Below are 12,787 nucleotides of genomic sequence, written 5' to 3' on the forward strand. Positions count from 1 at the left end.
ATATTTAGATGAAATGTTCTTAAAAATAGATGGGTCTATTATTAGGATATTTGTAGATAATCAAGAGATCTCCTTAACCGGGTCAGTTTTAACCTGGATTGCTCCCCGGTCTCCACAATCCCCACCAATCCACCCACCACACTGTGACAAAAGCGATCTCTTTTAAAATGCAAATTTGATGGTGTCACTCCCTTGCTTAAAATACTTGGCTCTTCTGACCCTCTGTCACTTTCAGAAAAAAGACATTTCATAAGCAGTTTCCCCAATGTTACTCCACCTCCCTCCCCTCCCCCACTGCAGTTTACACTACAGTGATTCAAAATCACTAAACCACATGCAGTTGCCCATATACACCTCCTACTCTTGTACATGCTGTTCCCTTTCCCTGGAATGTCCTCCCACCTCCCTCTCACCTGGCAAATTCCTTCTTGTTCTTCAAAATCCAGCTCAAGCACTAACTCCTCTGAGAGAAGATGTCATGTCTTCCCTGGCCTCCCTGGGAAGAGTTTATTACTTTCTCCTACCACTCACTGAACCTTGACTATACATATAGTGTGGCACTTATATAAACTAGTTTATTGAATGAGCTAAACACAGTAGGGTGTAAGCAGAAAGCAATATAACTCTTTCACACCACGGCTTCACACCACAAGCTCTGTGGAATCATCTTTCCCCACCCCTGCATGAAATTTCAGACAGAGCTCATACCTTTTTCAGTCACTCTCAGATATTAAAAAATAGCTTTGTTGTTTAGGCATTAAAAATTCCAGTCCAATCTAATATATTACAGTTTCAATCTGTCACGTATTTCCAAGCTTCACCCCTCCCCCAGCTCAGGTTTAACTCAGCCAGGAAACTTGTAGTAGGGGAAGGGTGGGAGTGTGGTTGGCTTCCCCTTTCATCCATTCTCTTTTCAATCTCTCCTCCCACACTCACTATGCCGCCTCAAACTCTGCCTCCAGGGTTGAAGCACAGGGAAGGACTAGAAGGAAGGGCTAAAACAAGCTTTCCTTGACTGATTCAATTTTAACCTGGAATTGGAGAGTGGCGTAGATGTTCAAAGCTGATACTTTCTCCAGAGGGTTACTTGGAGTTCTCCTGTCACTGGAGATCTCTCACCTGCAGTTTCCTTGACCTGGGCAACACCTCCTCTGGCTGGCCTCTTTCTCTGGTTTCTATCAGTCTATTCCTCTGTTGGGGTCACTTCACACCTCTGAGCAACCCTCTTAGGGGAGATCCCTAATAAGATGACTCAACTCTAAATTCCTACCTTGAGGACTATATCTGGCCCCTGGGAAACAGACAGTTTTGCCCATAGATGGGTGGAAGTAGAACTCCCTGCAAATGCAGCCCTCTCTCTCTTTCCTCTGTTGTTACAGGCTGCTTTAGCCACAGCCTCTCTCACCTTGAGACTTTGTTTTCAGATATAAGTCAGTTGCCCATCCCTGCAAATGTCAGTCCCCAGGGAATACATGTCAAGCCCTTGGAGTGGTTCACTTGTGGCCCCATTCCACTTAAGTGAGTGGGAAGTACCTCCTCCATTCCCCCATGAGCAGGAAAAACTCCAAGGCATTCTCACAACTCTCTTCAAAACCAGCCACTCTACCTCTTTCCTCTCAATCAATCCCCTAGCTTCTCTTTATATTCCTTCAGAGTAAGTAATGGTCTAAGGGGCCACAGATCATGTTTTAGACATCATCTTTTAGTAAATTGTGTAAAGATGGTGTGTCATCTCTCTTTAGAATATGTGATCCCTTTGTTTTCAGCTTTGGATTCTCACCCAATACTGAAATAGGAAAAGTCCCATTTTAATATCTGTTGCATAGGACTGCATCTGCTACTACACTATGAGCTCCTTGATACCAGGAAATAAGTTTCACTCATTTTTATACTCCCAGCACCTAGTATAGTACCTGGTACAGGGAAAGTGCTCAAAACTATTTGTTGACTCCAGTTCAAGATGTTGGACTAGATACATGCGTTGCTCACAATCTCTCCTAGCGTCCATTAAAATAAAAGAACAGCAATACATAAAGGAATAAAACTCTAACAGGAAAAAGAATGAGATGAAGGTGAGGGGATTGCCAACAAAAGAGATCTCAACACATTTCTGGGAGAAGGAAAGTGGGTACGAGCAAGTTGGCGAGTGAAACAGATGGATGAAACCACAGTCTAGAATATGTTATGAGGAAGCTACAGAGGAGATGGGAGCCAGCCTGCCTGGCAGAACCCTGGAGATACTCTGGGCTCTGAGTCAACAAGTACAGAAAGGAACAGAAATGAGAAGTGGGGATTTAAACTGGGGAATTAATTGAAGATTTGTAAAACAGAACAGCTGCATTAGTCGCCACCACCATATTTCTCCTCAAATCCTCTGCTCAGAGTACCAGTTATTGGCATTTGCCAACAAGCAAAAAATAAAAATAAAAAATAAAAAAACCCCAAAACTAGAGGGCTTTTATCTGAAAAAAAATTGAATGCCATAGAGAAAGCTAAGACTTCTAGTTTGGATATCAGCTTCTCAGAGAAATACCCTTCTCACTGGGCATTTAGAGGGCTTATAGCAAGACAGACAATTCCAAGCCTATCCACCCTAAAACAAAGCTTGCCAAGTAACCAGTTCCTCCTGCCCTACCTCATGAAGACTTCCCTGTCAGAATTCCCAGTCAGCCATTAGAGGAGAGAACTACCTGGAAAACAAACCTGCTTTCCAAAACAGCAAAGGGAAAACCCACATCAGCTACCCAGTAATTTTTCTTTAAAAACAGACAGGATAGTGACATCACCAAAAACGACAGAGTAGGAAACTCCAGTGCTCCGTCCCTCCACAAAAGCAACTAATTAGCTACCAAAAATCTGTCAGAATCAAGTTTTGCAGAACTCTGGAATCTACTCAAAAACTTAAAACATCCAGGGAAGGCTTGGTGAAGAAAGAAGTGGCTGCTATGTGTAAAGAGAGAGTTGTAGCATTTTAAATTGCTTGCCTATCATCTCCCAATCTCCAGATTGGCAGTGGCTCTGAGGATGGCAGCCCATACTCCTGGAGCAGGTTGTTAGTACTAGAGGGAGCAATAGAACTTATTCTCAAAGAATTATGGTTGTTCATTACTACCTGTCTGGTGGCCCCCTGAAGAACAGAAACAAGGACTTGTCTTTGTTTCACATGACTCAGACCATTCTCAGCTTCTTAGGCAGCATTTACCAAAAGCATTTAAAGGCACAACTATTGGCCATAGCAGACTGTGGCAAAGGACAACAGTTGGGACAAGTAATAGACAGACCAAGGCATATGGGAAGGGAGAAGTTATGAAAGGAGCTATGTGTGGGTATAACAGATTTTTTTTTTTTTGCCCCAATAATAAATTTTATTTTTTTAATGTAATTTTTTATTTCTTTTTTTAATCTTTTTTTAAAATTTTTTGTTTATTGCAGTAACATTGGTTTATAGCATTGTATAAATTTCAGGTGTACATCATTATAGTTCTATTTCTGCATAGATTACATCATGTTCACCACCCAAATACTAATTACAACCCATCACCACACTCAAAATATACTACAAAGCTATAGTAACAAAAACAGCATTCTATAATGGATTTTAAAAGCTCCCAGATATTCCAGGGAATTGAGAAGGCCACATATATACCCAGTGCTGTATGCATGCCCAGAAAAGGCCAGAGAAGACCTTAAGCTTTCACTTCTGGCTGACCTTTAGGCTCTGTATAAGCATGAAGCGAGGGCTGAGGCAGAGTTGTAAACAATGTGGCTAAACTTTGAAGAAGTACCTAACACAAAGCCAATGTGTCAAGAACGAGAACAGATTTTTTTCTTTTTCTGCCCCCAGACATTTAAAACATTAGCTGACCACCAAGATCATAGACCGTAGACTTCAGTGACCCTACACCACAAAGAATAGAGTCCTTATGAAAATAATTTAGAAAAGTCATTATACAGAAAACCCAAAACAAGTAGCAAAAAAAATCCATGGGAAGAGAGGAGAATCTGATCTCCAGACTTACCACATTAGTATTCAAAATGTCCAGTTTTCAGCAAAAAATTTCAAGGCATGCAAAGAAACAAAAACGTATGGCCTATTTCCCCCAACAAAGGTGAAATCAATAGAAATTATCCCTGAGGAAGCCCAGACAGTGGACTTAACAAAGACTTTAAACCAAGTGTTGCAAATATGCTCAAAGAGCTAAAGAAAACCACATACAGTGACCTAAAGGAAACCAAGAGAACATCATGTCATCAAATAGAGAATATCCAATAAAGCAAAAGAAATTATGAAAAGAAACAAAATTCAAACTCTGGAGCTTAAAAGTACAATAACTAAAACAAAAAATTTACTAGAGTATTCTAACAGTAGATTTGAGGAGGCAGAAGAATGAATGAGAGAACTTGAAGGTAGGTCAATCAAAATGATTCAGTCTGAGGAACAGAAAGAAAAATGAGCGAAGAAAAATAAACAGACCCTAAGGGACATGTAGGATACCATCAAGGATACCAACATAGGCGTAATGGGAGTCCCAGAAGGAGAGAAGAGAGAGAAATGAGCAGAAAAAAATATTTGAAGACATAATGGCCCCAAAATTCCCAAATTGGATGAAATATATGAATCTAAACATCCAAGAAACTCAACAAACACTAAGTAGGATAAACTCAAAGAGACACACCAAATCATATTATGATCAAATTGTTGACAGACAGACAAAGAAAGAATCTTCAAATCAGAAAGAGAGAAATGATTCATTATGTACAAGAGATCCTCATAAGATCAACAGCCAGTTTCTCTTTAGAAACCGGGGGGGCAGAAGGAAGTGCTATGAAATACTTAAAGTGCGGAAAGAGAAAAATTTGTCAACCAAGAATTCTATATTTGGCAAAACTATCCTTTAAAAAATGAAGTAAAAATTAAGACCTTCCCAGATAAACAAAAGCTGAGGGAGTTTATTGCTAGTATACCTGCCCTACAAGAAATGTTAAAAGGAGTCCTGCAGGCTGAAATCAAAGCACACTAGATAGTAACTTGAAGCCCTATAAAGAAATAAAGAACATCAGTAAATGTTCTTTACATTCAGAGGTAAATATAAAATCCGTATTTTGAGTTTGTAACTCCTCTTTTTTTTTCCTATATAATTTAAGACAAATGCTAAGACAATAATTATAAATCTATATTAATGTGCACGCAATGTATAAGATGTAATTTGTGACAATATCAACATAAAGGGAGAAGGACAAAGCTATATAAAAGCAGAGTTTTATATACAATTTTTGTATACTATTTAAGCCAAGTTAGTATTAATTCAAACTTGTTTGTCATAAATTTAACATGTCAATTATAATCCTCAGAGTATCCACTAAGAAAATAACTAAATACAGAAAAAGAAATGAGAAAGGAATCAAAATAGTACACTAAAAAAATCAGTTAAGCACAAAAGAAAGCAGTAATGGTGAAATTGAGGAGCAAAAAAGATATAAGACATAGAAAACAAATAGCAAAATGGCAAAAGTAAGTCCTTACTTATCAGTTTTTACATTACAGGTACAGGAATTAAACTCTGCAATTAAAAGACAGAGATTAGCAGAATGGATAGAAACACATGGCCCAACTATATGCAGTCTTACTTTAGAAACTTACTTTAGATCCAAAGACACAGTTAGGTTGAAAGTGAAAGGATGGAAAAGATATTCCATGCAAATAGTAACCAAAAGAGAACTAGAGTGAGTACACAAATATCAGACAAAATAATGTTAGAGTAAAAAATTTTCATAAGAGACAAAGAAGGACTTTATACGTGGATAAAAGAGGCAATCCATCAAGAAGATATAACAATTATAAACATATACATACCTAACATCAGAGGCCCAAAATCTATGAAGCAAAAACTGACAGAAAGGATGTGAGAAAAAGTGTTACATTAATAGTTGAAATCTTCAATAACCCCCCTTTCAATCATGAATAGAGCAACTAGACAAAAGATCAATAAGGAAATAGAGGACAACACTATAACCAAGTAGACCTAACAGATATGTGCAGAACATTCCATGCAAAAAGAGCAGAATATATTTTCTTCTCAAGTGCACATGGAATATTATCCTGGGTAAACCATACGGTAGGCCACAAAATAAGTCTCAATAAATTTGAAAATACTGAAATAATACAAAGTATCTTCTCTGACCACAATGAAATGAACTTAGAAATCAATAACAGAAGGAACATGTGGAAATTAAACAAAACACTCTCAAATAACCAATGGGTCAGAGAAGAAATCACAAGGAAAATTAGAAAATATTTTAAGATGAATGAAAATGAAAAAACAACATACCACAACTTATGAGATGCAGCAAAAGCAGTGCTCAGTGGGAAATCTGTATATATAAACACCTGCATTAAAAAAGAAGGAAGATCTCAAATTAATAACCTAGCTTTCCACCATAAGGAATTAGGGAAAAAAAGAGCAAATTAAACCCAAAGCTAACAGAAAAAAGGGAATAATAAATTTTACAGCATATAGAAATGAAATAGAGAGTATAAAAACAATGGAGTAAATCAATGAAATCAAAAGTTGGTTCCTTGAAAAGATCAACAAAATGGATAAACCTTTAGCCAGACTAAGAAAAAAGAGAGAAGATGGAAAGCAGGGACATTACTACCAACCATACAGAAAAAATGCTCAACATCAGTAGCCATTAGGGAAATGCAAAACAAACCCACAACAAACCCATATCACTTTGCATCTACTAGGATGGCTACAATAAAAAACCAGAAATTAAGTGTTGGCAAGGATGTGGAGAAATTGCACCCTCATACATTTCTAGTGGGAATGAAAATGGTGCAGACACTGTGGAAAACAATTTGGGGATTCCTCAGTAATGTTAAACATAGAATTACCATATGACCCAGCAATTCCCTTCCTAGGAATATACTCAAGAGAACTGAAAACACAGGCTAACACAAAAACTCATAACAAATCTTCGTAGCAGCATTATTTATGATAGCCAAAAAGTGGAAACAACCCAAATGTCCATCTGACGAATGGATAAACAAGATGTGGTATAACCATACAATGGAATATTATTCAACCATAAATAAGAACAAAGTCCTGACACATGCTACAACATGGATGAAGTTTGGAACTATACGCTGAGAGAGAGAAGCCAGGTATGTAAGGCCACATATTGTATGATTCCATTTATATGAAATGTCTGAAATAGACAAATCTATAGAGACAGAAAACAGATTAGTGGTTACACGAGGCTTGGGGGAGAGGGGAGTGGGTTGTGACTGCTTAATGGTATGAGGTTTTCTTTTGGGTGACAAAAATGTTCTACGACTAAGTAGAGGTGATAGCTGTACAACATTGTAAATATACTAAATATCACTTATCACTGGATTGTATACTCAAATGGTAAACTTTATGTCATGTGTAGTTTTACCATAATAATAATAAAAAAAACAATGAATGGGCAATTGAACCAATTGATCAAAATTAATATTACCAATAATGGGACAAAACATTATGTGCCCCCTGATATGATGTACTGAGGACACAACATCACTTCTGTGTTATTTCTACTAAAAATGCATAACCTGAATCTAATCATAAGGAAATAGCACACAAACTCAAATTGAGGGACATTCTACAAAATATCTAGCCAAAACTCTTAATAAGTGTCAGGTCTTGAAAGATGCAGAAAATATAAGGAACTGTCACAGACTAAAGGAGACGAGGAGATTTGACAACTAAATATTTCATGTGCTCCTGGATTGCATCCTGAACAAGGAAAATGACATTAGTGAGCAATGGACAAAATTTGAATGAATTCTGTTGATGAGATTATTTTATCAATATTTATTTCCTGATTTTGATAATTGTATGCAGGACATTTACATATATACAAGAATTCTTTCTAGTATTGTTAACATTTTTTAAGTCAGAAACTGTTTCAAAAAGCAGAGTTTTAAAATTTTTTAATTAAGCAATATGAATGAGCAACCAAGAATCCACTGTCAAAGATCTAGTCTTCTTTTATCTTGTTGGTTCATCTTCCCCAGGGTGTTTATCTCATATGCATGCTCCAAGTTGGTGCACCATTGCATACATCCATGTTCCACGTGACAGAATGGAAGGGGTAAGGATAGAAGAAGGAAAGAAGGAGAAGAAGGGCACAATCTGGAAATTTCATGTGTCACTTCCACTTATACTCCATTGGCCAGAACTTAGTTACAGCTACCTGCAAGAGGGCCCAGGAAATAGCTTTATTTGCCCATCTAAAAATTAGAGGGGTGGGCAGGCCCCATGGCTTAGCAGTTAAGTGTGCGCGCTCCGCTACTGGCAGCCCAGGTTCAGATCCTGGGCGCGCACCAACGCACCGCTTCTCTGGCCATTCTGAGGCCGCGTCCCACATACAGCAACTAGAAGGATGTGCAACTATGACATACAACTATCTACTGGGGCTTTGGGGGAAAAAGAAAAAAAAAAGGAGGAGGATTGGTAATAGATGTTAGCTCAGAGCTGGTCTTCCTCAGCAAAAAAAAAAAAAAAAAGAGGAGGATTAGCATGGATGTTAGCTCAGGGCTGATCTTCCTCACAAAAATAAATAAATAAATAAAAATTAGAGGGGTTATTACTGTTTAGAAGGGAAGACTGGAAATTGAAGGGCAGCTAGCAATCTTGGTCACAACCTGATCCAGAAAATAGTGGATTTATCTCAGGAAAGCAGGAGTGGGAAAGTTAGTATTATGGCTCTGCAGCAGGCCTCAGGAACAACCAGTCCAGATCAGAACAGGGAAACGGGCTTTACAAGAAAAAATGTGGCCTCAGTAAAATAAACGGTATAATGAAAAATCTGGAAAAAACTCAGATATTACAAAGTTAAATAAAATTAAAAGAGAGTGGCAATGCTAGTTTCTTGGTGTGATTGAAGGTGACTTTTATGCAAAAAAAAAGGGCTATTATTACATGGCTTTCTTTAATTTCAATTTATTAAAGTTAGAAACATTAAAACAGGTTTTTCTTGAACTTTTCACTTCAATTTACAAATGTTGTTCTATTTATTAATCAACTCAATTTATTACTTAATTAACTAAATTCCCTTAAACATTTTAAACTGCATTTTTAAATATGTTTAATTTTCTTTTTAAATACTTTAAATGCCCCTAGCAAGCATTAAACAATTAAACAAGTACTAATTAAACAAGTATTTAACCAATTCTAGTAAATATAATAAAAGAAATGTATAAATATGGGTGAATCTTAAGTCTGCACAAACATTCTAATGCTGTTCAGAAACTTAATAGAATTTTCTTACTCTTTTCAAGCTGAAATCATAAGTCTAAAATGAAGTACTCAGCTGGAATCATAAAGCTAATCTGATACTTTTTTGGGGGGGATGAGGAAGAGTAGCCCTAAGCTAACACCTGTTGCCAATCCACCTCTTTTTGCTGAGGAAGATTGGCCCTAAGCTAACATCTGTGCCCATCTTCCTCTACTTTATATGTGGGACGCCTGCCACAGCACGGCTTGATAAGCGGTGCACAGGTCTGCGCTCGGGATCCAAACCTGCGAACCCTGGGCTGCCGAAGTGGAGGGCACGAACTTAACCACTACACCACTGGGCCAGCCCCAAGATTGATACTTTTTTACGTCAAATTCTCTTAAACATCACAAATGTTTAAAATACCATATATATAAATTGCCTCAATGATTACAAAGACATCATTTCTGAATTTAATGTGAAAGTATCAATATTATGATTTTCATTTATTTCATGATTTCTTTTTTTCTAATTTCATGATTTCTATACTCAATTCTAAGCCTCCCCAAAGTTAAAAAGACATCCATTATGGAGGTAATTATACCTTCCCAAAGTTGGAGTCACCATCTCAGAGGATTTCAGTTGTTTATTGACCAGAATTTGTGGCTAGGACTCGAGATTCTGATACTTTCTGCAACATGAATGGACAAATTGAGTGCTTTTTTAATAGTCATTATACCAATAGAAAACTCATGCGCAGAATTTGCAAATGGTGTGCTCTCGTAGCCCAAATACACTGAATTCAATTTACACATTACCTAATTCTTCCTTCCTAGTTGAGTCTGTACTCCCACGTACAGGTTGCTTCACCACTTGATTGTCTGATTCTATCTTCTCATGTTTTCCCCTCCTGACAGTGCTGTAGGGCTTTAGATATTTAACTGACAACAAATTGAATTTTGCATATTCTCCAAGACTTCATCTGGCTGGTCACAATTCTTAGGTTATGTTAATGACAGAAAGAAAGAGAGAAAAAGAAGACAGAGACAGAGAGAGGGAAGAAGAGGGAGAGGGAGGGAGTGAGGGTGGAAGGAAAGAAGGAGAGGAAGGAAGGAAGGAAATAAAGGCAATATAAACCACCAGAAAAATGTTTTAAATGTACAAGAAATTCATAATCCAAACATCAAGCAAACTAAAATAGTATAAGTTTTATTCAGTTGATGAATTGTAAGAAAATATCATAAAATACCACACATACAGAAAATCATTTTCATCTTGATACTAGGATCCATAGAGGATGTGATGTAATTTTAGCACACCGATTGGCTTTGCATTTCTTGGCTGGTCATTACGTGACGCAGCATTGAATAATAATTATATAAACATACATATATATATTTATGCTACCTTGGTTTTCTAATTTTAGAGTTGTCCTATGGACAAGGCGTGAAAAACTTAGTTGTATTTGCAGGATTGTATTAATCAGGAAAGCTGAACCATTGTAAGTATTATGGAATAAGAGATTTGTTATAGGAGTACAACCTTACATAATTGTGAAAGAAGCTGGAAAGTAAGGATCAGAAAGAGAGTTGGAAGATCAGAGAAAAGTCACAAAACAGCCAAGCATGTCCTGCTGCCAGAGTGGGAATTCAAAGGATGGTTGATGGAGAAGTCTATGGAAAGCTGTGTATATAATATATATGTGTAAACTATATGTGTGTAAAACACATATATGCATGTATATATGTACATGTAAATATGTGTATATATGTTTTACAAACGTTTTAAACATATTTTACATATATTTTTTACTATATATATACACACACATATAATGTGTGTGTATGTGTGTTTGTGTATACCACAGGCCATACTTATACTAAAAATGTATTCCTTGTTTTTCTGAATTCAATTTAACTGGTATCCTGCATTTTACCTGGCAACCCACACCCCTAGCCTGGGATGGCCCTTAGTCAGCGAAGCGGGCGCCTGGGAAGAAGAGCTGGACTCTGAGTGGGGGAAAGCAGGGACAAACTGGAAGCCGCAGGCACCTCTGCACCTGGCTCCCACCGCGTGTAACAACAGCCTTCAGAGAGGGAAACGGCTGCTTCATTTCTTCCTTCCAAATGTTGCACAAACTTTTCTTTTGGCCAACTCTAACCTGGTACCATAGAAGGAAGGGGATTCTGGAAAACATAGTTCCAGCTTAGCCAAGATGACAAAAATGACAAAGGATTGAAATCCATCTAATATGTTTAAATCATAGGAACTGTACCACTAGGTAACCCAATAGTAAATGAGGGGAACTGCTCTTCATAAAACTATTCCAACTAATGAACTGAAAAGAAACTGTAAAATTTAAATATCACCATTTTGCAACCTCCATGGTTTAACAGGTATAAGCACTGAGCATCAATAGCTGCTAACATCACAAAAAGAGAGATGACCAGATACTATATGCCTCCCATTGTCTTGCCAAACACCACCTATAGTTTTGCCAAAGGGACCAAACCTGAGTCTGATCCAGTCTCTGGATCCACCTGCCAATTTGCCAGAAACACAGAGGACAGACAAACATGTTGGACTCCACCATGAGTGTGAAATCAGCAAAAATCAGACTATGGAAAACTGCAAATTTTATTCTGAGTTCATTGAGAGTTAAATTGTAAAGAAAAGAGAGGGATACAGGGAAAACCTGTATATTAAAACAAACTTAAAAGATATATTAAAATGTGCACACTGAAAACTATTTTAAAAACACAAGAAAGCAATTACTCTAAAAGTCAGGATAGTGGTTTCTTAGGACGGGAATGAGAGAGTTGTGACTGGGATGGGGAATGTGGAAGGGCTTCTGGGGTGGCAGGCAACGTTCTGTTTCTTGATCTGGGTGATAGTTACAAGAATGTTCTCTTTATAATAGTTCATTGAGCTATAGATGTTTGTTTTGTTTATTTTATGCATCTTTTGATTTACAATAAAAATATTTTTCAAAAAGCAATTTGGAAGAAATAGACTATTCCAGGGAAACTTTTAAAAATTTCATTAATATCTTGATAAAGATAAAAAAGGAGATTGCATCCACAAAACAAAACAGGGTTCTATAAAAAAGGGGAAGGGGGGCCGGCCCGGTGGCACAAGCGGTTAAGTGTGCACGTTCCGCTGCGGCGGCCCGGGGTTCGCCGGTTCGGATCCCGGGTGCGCACCGACGCATGCTGTGGCGGCGTCCCATATAAAATAGAGGAAGATGGGCATGGATGTTAGCCCAGGGCCAGTCTTCCTCAGCAAAAAAGAGGAGGATTGGCATTGGATGTTAGCTCAGGGCTGGTCCTCCTCACAAAAAAAAAAAAAAAAAAGGGGGGGGAAGGATTAGAGAACAAAAAAGGAAGGCTCTTAGAAATTAAAAACTGGATAGCAGAAATGAAAAAAATAAGTGAAAATGAAAATAAAGCTGGAAAATAAAGTTGAAGAAATTAGAGCAATATAACAAAAAGATAACTAAGTTCTGGCCAATGAGATATCAGTGGAC

The 12,787-nt window shown here is 37.5% G+C and overlaps 1 protein-coding gene across 2 annotated transcripts in view; it reads right to left on the minus strand.

Annotated features, from left to right (window-relative positions):
- LOC106802970 (uncharacterized) overlaps window positions 1-12,787 on the minus strand; it is a 112,398-nt gene that overhangs the window by 32,475 nt on the left and 67,136 nt on the right. The window contains exon 2 of one of the 2 annotated variants that reach the window (XR_015550697.1): window positions 6,330-6,388. The gene's annotated coding sequence lies outside the window, so the exon portion shown is untranslated. Of the gene's footprint in view, window positions 1-413; window positions 627-6,329; window positions 6,389-12,787 lie in introns of those variants that run through there. The other variant, XR_015550698.1, reaches the window with a different exon arrangement.

Source organism: Ceratotherium simum, chromosome X (genome assembly GCF_057802395.1).
Source record: "Ceratotherium simum simum isolate JZ-2026a chromosome X, ASM5780239v1, whole genome shotgun sequence".
Taxonomy (NCBI): Eukaryota; Metazoa; Chordata; class Mammalia; order Perissodactyla; family Rhinocerotidae; genus Ceratotherium; species Ceratotherium simum.